Genomic DNA, 16,572 nt, shown 5'->3' on the forward strand with positions numbered 1-16,572 from the left:
TGGCTACCACAGCATCTTGCAGCAGCATGCTTTTCCTTCCGGTTTGTGTTGTTTAGTTGGACCATCATTTATTTTTCAACAGACAATGACCCCAAACACACCTCCAGGCTGTGTAAGGGCTATTTGACGAAGAAGGAGGGTGATGGGGTGCTACGCCAGATGACCTGGCCTCCACAGTCACCAGACCTGGACCCAATCGAGATGGTTTGGGGTGAGCTGGACCGCAGAGAGAAGGCAAAAGGGCCAACAAGTGCTAAGTGCAGCGCCCCAGAGTCCTGGTTGTTGCAGTACTGATGCTCCGCCGCTAAAGGCAGTGATGGTACGTCTGATAGCACTTAAGGAGTTCACCTGACCAGGTATCACAGTCACACATTACACTTCATACTCTGGCCACCAGGGGGAGCAAAGGGTTCTATGTATTAGGCCACTCCTCACAATCTGGTAAAACTGGGGGTCGGACAGGAAGTTAGTCAGAAGCTGACTGGGTTGGATCCAGGTGTGGCGCCCCTAGGGGTATTTGCCACAAAAATAGTTATTGACACAAATAAATGTTAAAATAGCAAGACTGCACTACCATCTCCGGCCAGAAGGGGGAGCTCCAGAGATTCCCCTTGATCTATTCTGGTCTGAGAAAAAGATTGGCAGTTGGGTTGAGGAGCTGAAAGTGTGAGGTCGTATAACTGAGCTCCTAACAGCCCTATGACGGATTATAGGAACATAATACCGATAGTAGGAAAAGAGGAATAGAGAAAAAGGACATTGTGAGAACCGGGTAGTAATAACCTCTACCCAGAATAGGCGCAGAGACGGATACCAGATCCGTGGCTATATTTATTATATATAATACAGCAACCGGAAGGGAGGTGATATCAGCTTCACCAGGGTAAGACGCAGCAACAGACACAGAGTTCAGCAGTACTCCCAGAGGGGGTAAGCCGACAAAAAGGGACTTGGGTTGCCCGTCGAACCAGAGCACAGAAGAGACAGATTGGGTCGGCAGCCAGTTCACAAACAGCAGCAGGACCATACAGAAATTGCGCATAATAAGAGGTGGAAATCCTGACAGGGTCAAAGTAATTCAGGGTTCTTATACAGACTCCGGTGACAGTATTGGTGGCAAATCCCTTTATGTTGAAGTAAATTGGTTAAACGTTTCAACGCCTCAGTCTTTCATTTGGACAATAACCATCGGTCCAGGATCGGGGCCATCATAGCTGAGAAGACCTGCTGCTGACCAAGTAAGTGTCTGTTCCTTCATGATATCCCTTACACTGTGCATTGCCTGAGGCCACAGCACCGGGTCAAGCCACTAGTGACATCCCCCTTAAGAGACAGACCTCATTGATCTGGTGCTGGGTACCTCGGTCTCCCGGGCTTCACAACTGGCATCACGAACAGGATAGAGCCAGCCCGTACATCGGGTATTGTGTGCCGTAATTGGAGTCTGAAACTGTGAAAATTTGGATGAAAAATCTTGGAAATTGACTTTGTTTAAGAAAATCCCGTTCCTCATTGAAAACTATTGAAAGTGACTTTTCTCCATTGGTTATAATGGGGTAAAAATGGCTGCCATCCCCTGAAGTAATCATCTCATAACTGTCAGGCACAAAACTGTTAATCGAGTTACGTCATTACCCAAGCCCCAGTCTAACTGAAAAACTTCAAAATCCACCATCACAGAGCGTGCGGCAGTTAGAGGCAGCAGGGGGCGTGTCATTGTCATCCTGCTGCACAGAGGAACGAATCTACATTATCTAGACGGAAGCTGGGACTGGAGGGGTCTGGATTAACTAAGGAGGTACAGTATGTCGCAGCACGGAGACGCCACAGCATCCGGCGACGCTAATGCAGCTGAAAGGCAGAGTGTCGATAGAGAGCCTGGCAGCGCAGCAGTGCAAGGAGTGGTGCCCATCATGCCGGTGTTAATGCCATTTACCCCGGGTGGCCCGTGGCTTCCAATGTATGAAGGTGAACCTAATACCCTTGACGGTTTCAGGGAAAAGATGCTGGCTCATTTTGATATGTTCCCTGTGGGTGAAGCTCAGCATGTTAGTCTCCTGATGATGCAGTTAAGTGGCCATGCTAAGCGAGAAGTCACGGCATAGGCAACTGATCTAAAAGGTACTGTTGAACGCATATTTGCTGGATTAAAAGCTACATTTGAAACCACTGCCAGCAGCAAAGCTAAAGTACGATTCTTTAATTGCAAACAAAAAGCTAATGAGGGCGTGAGAGATTTTGCCTTAAACCTGCATGAAGCCCTTAAATCACTTACACTGGCTGAACCCATTTTTAACACAGGAGCCGATAAACTGTTAAGAGATCAATTTATTGAGGAACTCTACACCCCTTCTCACCGGGGGCATGTGAGTATGCTTGTTTTTAAGAACCCTGAATTGACATTTGCCCAATTAAAGGAGAGTGCTATACGTCTCCAGCTGGCAGAGGCACCTCGGGATCAGGATCTCACACAACCCATGGCAGATGCACTTCAGCAACGGGGAATGCCAGTGACATCAGCTACGTCCAGTGTCAGTGCTAAGTCCCTGGGGCCCATTACTAATGAGGCTCTTCAGCAAAAGCTTGACTCTTTAACTGATGTTGTTGCTTCAATGGCTAAAACCATGCAGGAGATGAGAGAACCCAAGATGGAGTTGGCAAACCGTAGAGAGGATGTTCCATGGATGAGGTCCCGGAGATACCCGACATGGAGAGGACGACCCCGTGACCGCTACCAACCGGATGGACAGCCCATTTGCCGCCGTTGTCAGCAGCCAGGACACTTCGCACGAAATTGTGATTTAAACGGGAATCCCCTGGGAATGCGGGCCGCTTCGCAGGAATTAATTTTCAAGGCCCAACACCCTGGCACGACAGGTACATCGGAGGACGACCTATCATCCCTATCGTGCTGGACGGAATTCCCCTCAACGCTTCGCTGGATACAGGTTCCCAGATTTCATCTATACCATATATCCTTTATAAGAGGTACTGGGCTGAGGTAGATATTGATAAAGGACCCTCTGATGTTGAACTAAATATATGGGCCAGTAATGGTAAGTTGGTACCGAAACTAGGATTCGGGGAGATGACCATAAAGATTGGTAAAGCAGAATTGAAGAAACAGGGTATAATTGTTGTTGATGTTGACCAACAGAACTGTGAACCAACTGTATTGATAGGAATGAATGTGTTAGAGAACTGCTTTTCTGAAGTTATTTCTGTCTTACAACAAATTGCTGAAACTACCCGATCCTGCCAGCAGAGAGTTCTCCGGAGGGAAATAAAAGTATTAATGTTAAGGCAACAGATAGAAGTTGCAGGTGGAGAAATCGGCAGTGTGAGGGTGAGTGATCCAACGTCTATTGTAATCCCACCAAAAACAGAAATGCTGGTATGGTGTAGAGCGGCCATTGGTACTAAAGGACGAGACTATCAAGCCTTAATAGAACCATCATACACCGACAGCAGACCCACTATACTCACGGCACGAGGGGTGGTCGAGGTACACCAGGGACGGGTGCCGGTACGACTTTTGAACTGTGGAGAGGAAGAGGTCACTTTGCCAAGGTATGCTACAGTGGCAAAGTTATATACTGTTGACAACAATGCCATCACAACCGTTGAGACTTTAGAATCGACCTGTCAGGTGGAAAATAACGGCTCAGATGGAGAATCGGAGGATTGGTGCCAACAGCTAGACGTGGGTGTAGATTCAACACCTACCCATCAAAGACAAGGAGTATATAGATTAGTGACGGAATATGAACAGGTCTTCAGTAAACACCCATTGGACTTCGGACGGATAGAAGGGGTGGAACATACAATCCCCACCGGTGACCATCCCCCGATAAAAGAAAGATATAGGCCCATACCACCCGCTCACTATCAATGCGCGAAGGACATGCTGAGAGAGATGAAACAGGCCGGGGTAATAAGAGATAGTTGTAGCCCTTGGGCGGCCCCTCTGGTGATTGTCAAAAAAAAGGACGGAACCATGAGAATGTGCGTAGACTACCGGCGGATTAATAACATCACCCATAAAGACGCCTATCCCTTGCCTAGGATAGAAGAGTCCTTGACTGCTTTGAAATCTGCTAATTATTTTTCCACCTTAGACTTAACAAGCGGGTATTGGCAAGTCCCTGTGGCTGAGAGAGATAAAGAAAAAACGGCATTCACCACACCAATGGGTTTAAGCGAATTTAATCGCATGCCGTTCGGACTCTGCAACGCATCCGGTACTTTCCAGCGACTGATGGAATGTTGCCTCGGACACAAGAACTTCGAGACCGTCCTCCTGTACCTAGATGATGTGATCGTCTACTCAAAGACTTACGAACAGCACTTAACAGACCTGGCAGAGGTGTTCGAAGCCTTATCCAAGTATGGTATGAAAATCAAACCATCCAAATGTCACCTTCTCATGCCAAAGGTACAATACTTAGGGCACATCGTGAGTTCGGAGGGAGTAGCACCGGATCCCGAGAAAATAACTGCCATAAGGGATTGGCCAAGACCTACCAACGCAAAAGAAGTGAGGCAATTCTTGGGATTAGTGGGTTACTATTGTAAATTTATAAAAGGATTTACCAAATTGGCAGCGCCCTTGCAAGATACTTTGATAGGGCAGACGAAGAAACCTTCAAACCGAAACCCTCTTTTTCAGTGGAACGACGAAAGAGAAGACTCCTTTGAACAACTAAAGAAGGCACTAACCGGAGAAGAAGTTCTGGCGTACCCGAATTACCATCAACCTTTCATCCTCTACACCGATGCCAGTAATGTGGGATTGGGAGCGGTGCTGTCACAAAAGCAAGAAGGTCGGGAGAAAGTCATCTTCTTTGCAAGTAGAAAACTCCGGCCTACTGAAAGAAATTTTGAAAATTATAGTTCCTTCAAATTGGAGCTACTGGCAGTAGTTTGGGCTGTGACTGAACGTTTCAAACACTATTTGACCGGTGCAGAATTTATTGTCTATACTGACAACAATCCATTGACCCACCTAGACACGGCTAAATTAGGTGCGTTAGAACAGCGATGGATAGCCCGGTTATCTAATTACAACTTCGTGATCAAGTATCGAGCAGGTCGCAAGAATGGAAATGCCGATGCCCTATCCCGGATGCCACACTTGAGAGATGTAGAAGAAGAAACAGGGGAGCTTGAAGAAATTGAACTACCAGCCTTTCATCAGCCCAAGGCAAAACATCGTCACTCAAATACCTATCAGAAACAACAAGAAGTGAATTTTAATCCGTTAGCACACCATAGATGGGCTGACACCCAAGATAGCAATCCGGCTGTGAAGATAGTGAAGGAACTATTGATTGAGCAAAGTGCATATCCCGATGAGGATGCCCCAGAAGAGACGCATCAACTCTGGAAAGAGAGAGGCAAAATGTTCCTGTATCAAGGGAAACTCTGTAGAAGATACACCAATCCGAAAACACATGAATTGGTCTGGCAGATTATCGTGCCTAAACAAGATGTGAGGATGGTCCTCAAGCCTTACCACAATGGTGCTGGTCACTTTGGTTGGAAAAAGCTAGAAGTGCTTCTGAGAGAGAGATTTTATTGGGTTGGGATGAGAAAATCAATCGAACAGTGGTGTAGAAACTGTGGCCCGTGCAACCTCAGAAGGAACGATCAAAAGAGCCAAAGAGCACCACTGCAGCCCATAATCACCAAACAACCACTCGAACTGGTAGCCATGGACCACGTGAAGTTGACACCGAGCCGGTCCGGTTACGTCTATGCCTTGACCATCGTGGACCATTATTCGCGCTTCTTGGTAGTAGTACCTGTAAAAGATCTGACTGCAAAAACAGCAGCCAAAGCGTTCCAAACGTACTTTTGTAGACCCCATGGATATCCGGAACAGGTTCTCACTGACCAGGGTACAGCCTTTGAATCAGAGATCTTCAGAGAATTCTGTAATATGTATGGTTGCAAAAAGATCCGGACGACGGCCTATCATCCGCAAACAAACGGCTTATGTGAGAAGATGAACCATATTGTGATAGACCTACTAAAGACTTTACCTGAAACGGAAAGGAATCAATGGCCAGAGAAATTGCCTGACTTGGTGGATCTGTATAATCATGTCCCGGTGAGCTCTACCAACTGCACCCCAGCTTATCTTATGCGTGCAAGACCCGGGCAATTACCAATCGATCTAGAAATTGGAATACTGAAACCAGACGCAGAAGTTCAAGACTCCAATTGGGATGTCGTATGGCAAAAGCAGTATCGCCAAGTGCAAGAGAGTGTGGAAAAAAGCCTCAAGCAAACCAGAGAAAGACAAGAGCGAACTTTCAATCAGAATGCTCTAGCAACTCCATTAAGACCGGGTGACCAAGTACTCAAGAGGAATCGTCTAACCAATAAACTGGATAATCAATGGGAAGCCGTACCCTACACAGTTTTACCAACAAGAATGGATAATCCTAAAATGTGTCTCATTAGCAAAAACGGAGGTTTAACATCTGTACTAGTGTCAAGAGACAATCTTAAATTATGTCCGGAAACGTTGAAAGAGCCAGAAGTTGTCCAGCCAGAATCAGAAGTTATTCAACCTATACAGGTTCAACCAGTAAAGGAAAAAGAAGAGGAAATGTATCACACCTGTATAGGAGACTTTCCTAAAACCTTACTAACATACCATGGTGCAGTAGTGGTTCCCATGGTGGCCTTTTATCCAACACCGAATCCAATATTAGAAGTCCCAAGACAGGAAGAGGCTGACCCCATACTACAAGAGGTTCCAGGTCAGGAAGAACAGATTCCTGATCAGAGTGATCCCATTCACGGTGGACTTGCCAACCCCACAGTGGGGGAATTATCTTTAGCAGAGAGGGCAGATACTATATCCGCAGTAGACAGTAGTACACCACATAAAGAGACACCGCTATTACGTACAGTAGATCCCAGCGTAGTACCCGGGGTCAATTACCGGCCAGGTATGCGGATTACCAACTATAAGACTATAGTCATTGTTATTGTTCTGTAACGTTTAAGCCCAGTACCTACAGAGACTTACCTGTATGAACTTCTGGCATATTCTTGAACTTTTTATCAGCCCGGAAACACTAAATCAAAGCTCCGGAAAGACTGCTTTGTGAACTTTGCTTCCTAGTGCCTTCAAGGATAGAACTGTATTAATGGACGCTATTTGAAGTGACTTTTTACAGAATTCCATTTTTTTTGTTTCTTTGAGTGGTTTTTGTAACTTTTCATTTTTAAGACTCTGTATATATCAATTGTTATTTCAAAATGTTATCGTCCCACAGTCCCGGAGTACTGTTCTTAACTAAGGGGGAATGTGGCGCCCCTAGGGGTATTTGCCACAAAAATAGTTATTGACACAAATAAATGTTAAAATAGCAAGACTGCACTACCATCTCCGGCCAGAAGGGGGAGCTCCAGAGATTCCCCTTGATCTATTCTGGTCTGAGAAAAAGATTGGCAGTTGGGTTGAGGAGCTGAAAGTGTGAGGTCGTATGTTGTGAATTCTGTTTTTGGGCTCCCTCTGGTGGTTACTGGTGGTACTGGTTGACTGGTGTCTTGTTTTTTCCAGTGCACCTGTTTCCATTAGGAAATTGGGAGTCTCCTATTTAGTCTGGCTTCCCAGTCATTGTAGTGCCGGCAATCAATGTTATCAGAGCACCTTGTTGCTTGCTTCCTGCTCCAAGTCTGCAAGTCAGCTAAGTTGAATCTTTGGTTTTTTTGTGTTTGTTTTGTCCAGCATGCATTTACATATCTTGTGCGGCTGGAAGCTCTAGTGATCTGGAATTGCTACTCCTGTGTCATGAGTTGACAATGGAGTTAAGGTAATTCCAGGATGGCTGTTCAGGGTTTTGAGGTGACCGCGAAGTCCTCTTTTGTATATTCCGCTATCTAGTCAGAGGGCCTCGCTTTGCTGAATCTATATTCATACTGCGTTTGTGTTTTCCTCTTACCTAACCGTTATTATATGTGGGGGGCTACTATAACCTTTGGGGTTTCCCTGGAGGCAAGTCAGGTCTGTGTATTCCTCTATTAGGGGTAGTTAGTTCTCCGGCTGGCGCGAGGTGTCTAGAGACAACGTAGGCACACCCCCTGGCTACTTTTAGTTGCGTGTTAGGTTCAGTATCGCGGTTACCTAAGATACCATCCTTCCTAGAACTTGTCCGTTTTTTGCCTAAGTCCCTGCCATTGGGAATCATGACAGTATTGCCGGCCTAATGTATTAAGAGTATTGGCTGAAGAAAGAGAGAAAAAAGAAGTTTCTGACACTTTTTTTTTTTTTTTTACTCAGAAGTTCTGTCTAGCCATAATTGCAGTCTGCTGTTTTTTTTTTTTTCTCTCCTCTTAACCCCTGAATGGCTCAGATCTCTGCTGTTGAAAAATGGATATCCAGAGTTTAGCTTAAAACCTAAATGCTCTAGCTTCTAAGGTTCAAAATATCCAAGACTATGTTATGCATGCTCCTGTGTCTGAACCCAAGATCCCTATACCCGAGTTCTTTTCTGGAGATAGATCTCGTTTTTTGAATTTTAAGCACAATTGTAAATTGTATCTTTCTCTGAGATGTCGCTCCGCTGGAGATTCCGTTCAGCAGGTTAAAATTGTTATTTCCTTGTTGCGGGGTGACCCCCAGAATTGGGCATTTGCATTGGCATCAGGGGATCCTGCGCTGCTCAGTGTGGATGCGTTTTTTCTGGCACTGGGGTTGCTCTATGAGGAACCTAATTTGGAGATTCAGACTGAAAAGGCCTTGATAGCCCTCTCTCAAGGGCATGATGAAGCTGAAATATATTGTCAAAAATTTCGAAAATGGTCTGTGCTTACTCAGTGGAATGAGTGCGCCCTGGCGGCGAATTTCAGAGAAGGTCTCTCTGACGCCGTTAAAGATGTCATGGTGGGGTTTCCTACTCCCACAGGTCTGGATGAATCCATGACTATGGCTATTCAGATTGATCGGCGTTTACGGGAGCGCAAACCTGTGCACCATTTGGCGGTGTCTTCCGAGCAGGCACCAGAGATTATGCAATGTGATAGAATTCTGTCCAGAGGTGAACGGCAGAATTATAGGCGCAAAAATGGGTTGTGCTTCTACTGTGGTGATTCTGCTCATGTTATATCAGCATGCTCTAAACGCACAAAAAAGGTTGATAAGTCTTTTTCAATTGGCACCTTACAATCTAAGTTTATTTTGTCTGTAACTTTGATTTGTTCATTGTCATCTATCACTGTGGATGCCTATGTGGATTCTGGCGCTTCCTTGAGTCTTATGGATTGGTCCTTTGCCAGACGCTGTGGGTTTAGCCTAGAGCCTTTGGAAGTTCCTATCCCTCTGAAGGGTATCGACTCCACACCTTTGGCTAGGAATAAACCACAATTCTGGACACAGGTGACTATGTGTATGACTCCTGACCATCGGGAGGTGATTCGCTTCCTTGTGTTGCATAACTTGCATGATGTCTTAGTGCTTGGATTGCCATGGTTGCAAACTCATAATCCAGTCCTCGACTGGAAAACAATGTCTGTGTTAAGCTGGGGATGTCGGGGGGCTCATGGGGAAGTACCTTTGGTTTCCATTGCTTCATCTACTCCCTCTGAAATTCCGGCATTTTTGTCTGATTTTTGTGATGTTTTTGAGGAGCCTAAACTTGGTTCTCTTCCCCCTCACCGGGATTGTGATTGCGCTATAGAATTGATTCCTGGCAGCAAGTTTCCCAAGGGTCGTTTGTTCAATCTGTCTGTGCCTGAGCATGCTGCTATGCGAGAGTATATTAAGGAGTCCTTGGAAAAGGGACATATCCGTCCATCCTCATCCCCTTTAGGAGCAGGTTTTTTTTTCGTGGGTAAAAAAGATGGCTCCCTGAGGCCCTGTATTGATTATCGCTTGTTGAATAAGATTACAGTCAAATATCAGTATCCTTTGCCACTATTGACTGATTTATTTGCTCGTATTAAAGGGGCAAAGTGGTTCTCTAAGGTTGATCTTCGGGGTGCGTATAATTTGGTGCGGATTAAGCAGGGAGATGAGTGGAAAACTGCATTTAATACGCCCGAGGGCCATTTTGAGTATTTGGTAATGCCTTTTGGTCTTTCTAATGCTCCTTCAGTCTTTCAGTCCTTTATGCACGATATTTTCCGTAAATACCTGGATAAATTTATGATTGTGTATTTGGATGATATTTTGATTTTTTCGGATGACTGGGAGTCGCATGTTCAACAGGTTAGGAAGGTTTTTCAGGTTTTGCGGTCCAATTCTTTGTTTGTAAAGGGTTCAAAGTGTATTTTTGGGGTTCAGAAGATCTCCTTTTTGGGGTATATTTTTTCCCCTTCTTCTGTTGAGATGGATCCTGTCAAGGTTCGGGCTATTTGTGATTGGACGCAGCCTACTTCCCTGAAGAGTCTTCAGAAGTTCTTGGGCTTTGCTAATTTCTATCGTCGATTTATAACTGGGTTTTCAAGTGTGGCTAGACCTCTGACTGATTTGACTAAGAAGGGTGCTGATGTTGCCAATTGGTCCTCTGCGGCTGTGGAGGCCTTTCGGGAGCTTAAGCGCCGCTTTTCTTCTGCCCCTGTGTTGCGTCAGCCTGATGTTTCGCTCCCTTTTCAGGTTGAGGTTGATGCTTCCGAGATTGGAGCAGGGGTGGTTTTGTCGCAGAAAGGTCCCGATGAGACCATGTGCATTCTTCTCTCGAAAGTTTTCGGACGCCGAGCGAAATTATGATGTCGGTAATCGGGAGCTCTTGGCTATGAAGTGGGCATTTGAGGAGTGGCGTCATTGGCTTGAGGGTGCTAGACATCAGGTGGTGGTCTTGACTGATCACAAGAATCTGATTTACCTTGAGTCTGCCAGGCGTCTGAATCCTAGACAGGCGCGCTGGTCTTTGTTTTTCTCCCGGTTTAATTTTGTGGTTTCATATTTGCCGGGCTCGAAGAATGTGAAGGCAGATGCTCTTTCTAGGAGTTTTGAGCCTGACTCCTCTGGTGATTCTGAGCCTACGGGTATCCTTAAGGATGGAGTGATTTTGTCTGCTGTCTCCCCAGACTTGCGGCGTGCTTTGCAGGAGTTTCAGACTGATAGGCCTGATCGTTGTCCGCCTGGGAGATTGTTCGTTCCAGATGAGTGGACCAGTAGAGTCATCTCAGAGGTTCATTCTTCTGTGTTGGCAGGCCACCCTGGAATTTTTGGTACCAGAGATTTGGTGGCCAGATCCTTCTGGTGGCCTTCCTTGTCTCGGGATGTGCGTACCTTTGTGCAGTCTTGTGATGTTTGTGCTCGGGCCAAGCCTTGCTGTTCTTGGGCTAGTGGATTGTTGTTGTCCTTGCCTATTCCGAAGAGGCCATGGATGCACATCTCTATGGACTTTATCTCGGATCTCCCGGTTTCTCAGAAAATGTCTGTCATTTGGGTGGTGTGTGACCGTTTTTCTAAGATGGTTCATTTGGTACCTTTGCCCAAATTGCCTTCTTCATCGGAGTTGGTTCCTTTGTTTTTTCAGAATGTGGTTCGTTTACATGGTATCCCGGAAAACATCGTTTCTGACAGGGGATCTCAATTTGTGTCCAGGTTCTGGCGAGCGTTCTGTGCCAGGATGGGCATTGATTTGTCTTTTTCGTCTGCGTTCCATCCCCAGACTAATGGCCAGACGGAGCGAACTAATCAGACCTTGGAGACTTATTTGAGGTGTTTTGTGTCTGCTGATCAGGATGATTGGGTCGCCTTTTTGCCGTTGGCAGAGTTTGCCCTCAATAATCGGGCCAGTTCTGCCACTCTGGTTTCTCCTTTCTTTTGCAATTCAGGGTTTCACCCTCGTTTTTCATCTGGCCAGGTGGAATCTTCGGATTGTCCTGGAGTGGACACTGTGGTGGATAGACTGCACCAGATTTGGAGTCATGTGGTGGACAATTTGAAGTTGTCTCAGGAGAAGACTCAGCAGTTTGCTAATCGTCATCGTCGTGTGGGTCATCATCTCCGTGTTGGGGACTTGGTGTGGTTGTCTTCTCGTTTTGTCCCTATGAAGGTCTCCTCTCCTAAGTTTAAGCCTCGGTTTATAGGTCCTTATAAGATTTTGGAGATTCTTAATCCTGTATCTTTTTGTTTGGATCTACCAGCATCTTTCACCATTCATAATGTCTTCCATCGGTCGTTGTTGCGGAGGTACGAGGTACCGGTTGTTCCTTCTGTTGAGCCTCCTGCTCCTGTGCTGGTGGAGGGTGAATTGGAGTATGTTGTGGAGAAGATTTTGGACTCTCGCATTTCCAGACGGAGACTTCAGTATTTGGTTAAATGGAAGGGATACGGTCAGGAGGATAATTCTTGGGTGACTGCCTCTGATGTTCATGCTTCTGATTTGGTTCGCGCCTTTCATAGGGCGCATCCAGATCGCCCTGGTGGTTCTCATGAGGGTTCGGTGCCCCCTCCTTAAGGAGGGGTACTGTTGTGAATTCTGTTTTTGGGCTCCCTCTGGTGGTTACTGGTGGTACTGGTTGACTGGTGTCTTGTTTTTTCCAGTGCACCTGTTTCCATTAGGAAATTGGGAGTCTCCTATTTAGTCTGGCTTCCCAGTCATTGTAGTGCCGGCAATCAATGTTATCAGAGCACCTTGTTGCTTGCTTCCTGCTCCAAGTCTGCAAGTCAGCTAAGTTGAATCTTTGGTTTTTTGTGTTTGTTTTGTCCAGCATGCATTTACATATCTTGTGCGGCTGGAAGCTCTAGTGATCTGGAATTGCTACTCCTGTGTCATGAGTTGACAACGGAGTTAAGGTAATTCCAGGATGGCTGTTCAGGGTTTTGAGGTGACCGCGAAGTCCTCTTTTGTATATTCCGCTATCTAGTCAGAGGGCCTCGCTTTGCTGAATCTATATTCATACTGCGTTTGTGTTTTCCTCTTACCTAACTGTTATTATATGTGGGGGGCTACTATAACCTTTGGGGTTTCCCTGGAGGCAAGTCAGGTCTGTGTATTCCTCTATTAGGGGTAGTTAGTTCTCCGGCTGGCGCGAGGTGTATAGAGACAACGTAGGCACACCCCCTGGCTACTTTTAGTTGCGTGTTAGGTTCAGTATCGCGGTTACCTAAGATACCATCCTTCCTAGAGCTTGTCCGTTTTTTCCCTAAGTCCCTGCCATTGGGAATCATGACAATCGTATAACTGAGCTCCTAACAGCCCTATGATGGATTATAGGACCGTAATACCGATAGTAGGAAAAGAGGAATAGAGAAAAAGGACATTGTGAGAACCGGGTAGTAATAACCTCTACCCAGAATAGGCGCAGAGACGGATACCGGATCTGTGGCTATATTCATTATATATAATACAGCAACCGGAAGGGAGGTGATATCAGCTTCACCAGGGTAAGACGCAGCAACAGACACAGAGTTCAGCAGTACTCCCAGAGGGGGTAAGCCGACAAAAAGGGACTTGGGTTGCCCGTCGAACCAGAGCACAGAAGAGACAGATTGGGTCGGCAGCCAGTTCACAAATAGAAGCAGGACCATACAGAAATTGCGCATAATAAGAGGTGGAAATCCTGACAGGGTCAAAGTAATTCAGGGTTCTTATACAGACTCCGGTGACAGTATTGGTGGCAAATCCCTTTATGTTGAAGTAAATTGGTTAAACGTTTCAACGCCTCAGTCTTTCATTTGGACAATAACCATCGGTCCAGGATCGGGGCCATCATAGCTGAGAAGATCTGCTGCTGACCAAGTAAGTGTCTGTTCCTTCATGATATCCCTTACACTGTGCATCGCCTGAGGCCACAGCATCGGGTCAAGCCACTAGTGACATCCCCCTTAAGAGACATTGATCTGGTGCTGGGTACCTCGGTCTCCCGGGCGTCACACAGGCAACACCCTGTGGCAGAGGGTGTTGCAGGGGAAGATTCAGGGGGGTCTCTGTTGTGAATTAGACTTTTTGGCTCCCTCTTGTGGTTACTAGTGATATGACTCTGGGATTTTCTTCCCTCAGTTTGCACCCAGCTGGGTCGTTAGTTCAGGGGTATTGCTATATAAACCTCCTGGAACCTTAGTCCTGTGCCTGGCATCGTTGTAATCAGACTCATTCTGTTTGCTCCTATCTGCTGGTCCTGGTTCGTGCAAAATCAAGCTAAGTCCTGCTTCATTGTTTTTTGGGTTATTTGCTTGCTCTCATTTTTGTCCAGCTTGTACTAAATGTGATTCCTGACCTTGCTGGAAGCTCTAGGGGGCTGGTTTTCTCCCCCCGGGCCGTTAGATGGTTCGGGGGTTCTTGAATTTCCAGCGTGGATATTTTTTGATAGGGTTTTTGCTGACCATATAAGTTATCTTACTATATTCTGCTATTAGCTAGTGGGCCTCTCTTTGCTAAATACCTAGCTCATTTCTTACGTTTGTCTTTTCCTCTTACCTCACCGTTATTATTTGTTGGGGGCTTGTATCCAACTTTTGGGGTCTATTCTCTGGAGGCAAGAAAGGTCTTTCTTTTCCCTTCTAGGGTTAGTTAGTTCTCCGGCTGGCGCGAGACGTCTAGAATCAACGTAGGCACGTTCCCCGGCTGCTGGTATTTGTGGTGCTAGGATTAGATATATGGTCAGCCCAGTTACCACTGCCCTATGAGCTGGTTTTTGTGTTTGCAGACTTAGTAACTATTTCTGAGACCCTCTGCCATTGGGGTCATAACAGTATGCCAGGCCAACATTGAATGTTTAATGCATTGCAGAAGTGGGATTATAAGAAAGGAAATTCTGAGTTGTTTTTTTTTTCTTCCTCTCTTCCTCCCCTTTACCTTTGAGTGGCGTGTGCTTGCTGCAGACATGAATGTCCAGACCTTGATTACAAGTGTAGACCAGCTTGCAGCTCATGTGCAGAGCATACAAGATTTTGTTACCAGTAGTCCTATGTCTGAACCTAAAATACCTATTCCGGAATTATTTTCTGGAGACCGATTTAGGTTTAGGAATTTCATGAATAATTGTAAATTGTTTCTTTCTCTGAGACCCCGTTCATCTGGAGATTCAGCTCAGCAAGTTAGAATTGTTATTTCTTTTTTACGGGGCGACCCTCAGGATTGGGCTTTCTCGCTAGCGCCAGGAGATCCGGCATTGGCAAATATTGATGCGTTTTTTCTGGCGCTCGGATTGCTTTACGAGGAACCCAATCTTGAAATTCAGGCAGAAAAAGCCTTGCTGGCTATTTCTCAGGGCCAGGATGAAGCTGAAGTGTATTGCCAAAAATTTCGGAAATGGTCCGTGCTTACTCAGTGGAATGAGTGTGCTCTGGCCGCAAATTTCAGAAATGGCCTTTCTGAAGCCATTAAGAATGTGATGGTGGGTTTCATCATTCCTACAAGTCTGAATGATTCTATGGCGCTGGCTATTCAAATTGACCGGCGTTTGCGGGAGCGCAAAACCGCTAATCCTCTGGTGGTGTTGTCTGAACAAACACCTGATTTAATGCAATGTGATAGAATTCAGACTAGAAATGAGCGGAAAAATCATAGACGTCAGAATGGGTTGTGTTTTTACTGTGGTGATTCTACACATGTTATATCAGCATGCTCTAAACGCCTAACAAGGGTTGTTAGTCCTGTCGCCATTGGTAATTTGCAACCTAAATTTATTTTGTCTGTGACTTTAATTTGCTCATTGTCTTCTTACCCTGTTATGGCATTTGTGGATTCAGGTGCTGCCCTGAGTCTTATGGATCTGTCATTTGCCAAGCGCTGTGGTTTTGTTCTTGAACCGTTGGTAAATCCTATTCCTCTTAGAGGTATTGATGCTACGCCATTGGCGGAAAATAAACCGCAGTTTTGGACGCAGGTAACCATGTGCATGACTCCTGAACATCGGGAGGTGATTCGTTTTCTTGTTCTGCATAAAATGCATGATTTGGTCGTTTTGCGTCTGCCATGGTTACAGACCCACAATCCAGTCTTGGATTGGAAGGCAATGTCTGTGTCAAGTTGGGGCTGTCAGGGAATTCATGCTGATTCCCCGCCGGTGTCTATTGCTTCCTCTACTCCTTCGGAAGTTCCTGAGTATTTGTCTGATTATCAGGATGTATTCAGCGAGTCCAGATCCAGTGCTCTGCCTCCTCATAGGGACTGTGACTGCGCCATAGATTTGATTCCAGGTAGTAAATTTCCTAAGGGAAGATTATTTAATCCGTCTGTACCTGAGCATGCCGCAATGCGTTCGTATATCAAGGAGTCTCTGGAGAAGGGGCATATCCGTCCATCCTCTTCCCCTCTTGGTGCGGGATTCTTTTTTGTGGCCAAGAAGGACGGATCTTTGAGACCTTGTATTGACTATCGGCTTCTGAATAAAATCACTGTTAAATTTCAGTATCCTTTGCCTCTGTTGTCGGACTTGTTTGCCCGGATTAAGGGTGCCAAGTGGTTCACCAAGATAGATCTTCGTGGTGCGTACAACCTTGTGCGCATTAAGCAAGGAGATGAATGGAAGACTGCATTTAATACGCCCGAAGGTCATTTTGAGTACTTGGTGATGCCTTTTGGGCTCTCTAATGCTCCCTCAGTGTTTCAGTCCTTTATGCATGATATTTTCCGGAAGTATCTGGATAAATTTATG

The sequence above is a fragment of the Ranitomeya variabilis genome, chromosome 2, assembly GCF_051348905.1.
Source record: "Ranitomeya variabilis isolate aRanVar5 chromosome 2, aRanVar5.hap1, whole genome shotgun sequence".
Classification (NCBI taxonomy): Eukaryota; Metazoa; Chordata; class Amphibia; order Anura; family Dendrobatidae; genus Ranitomeya; species Ranitomeya variabilis.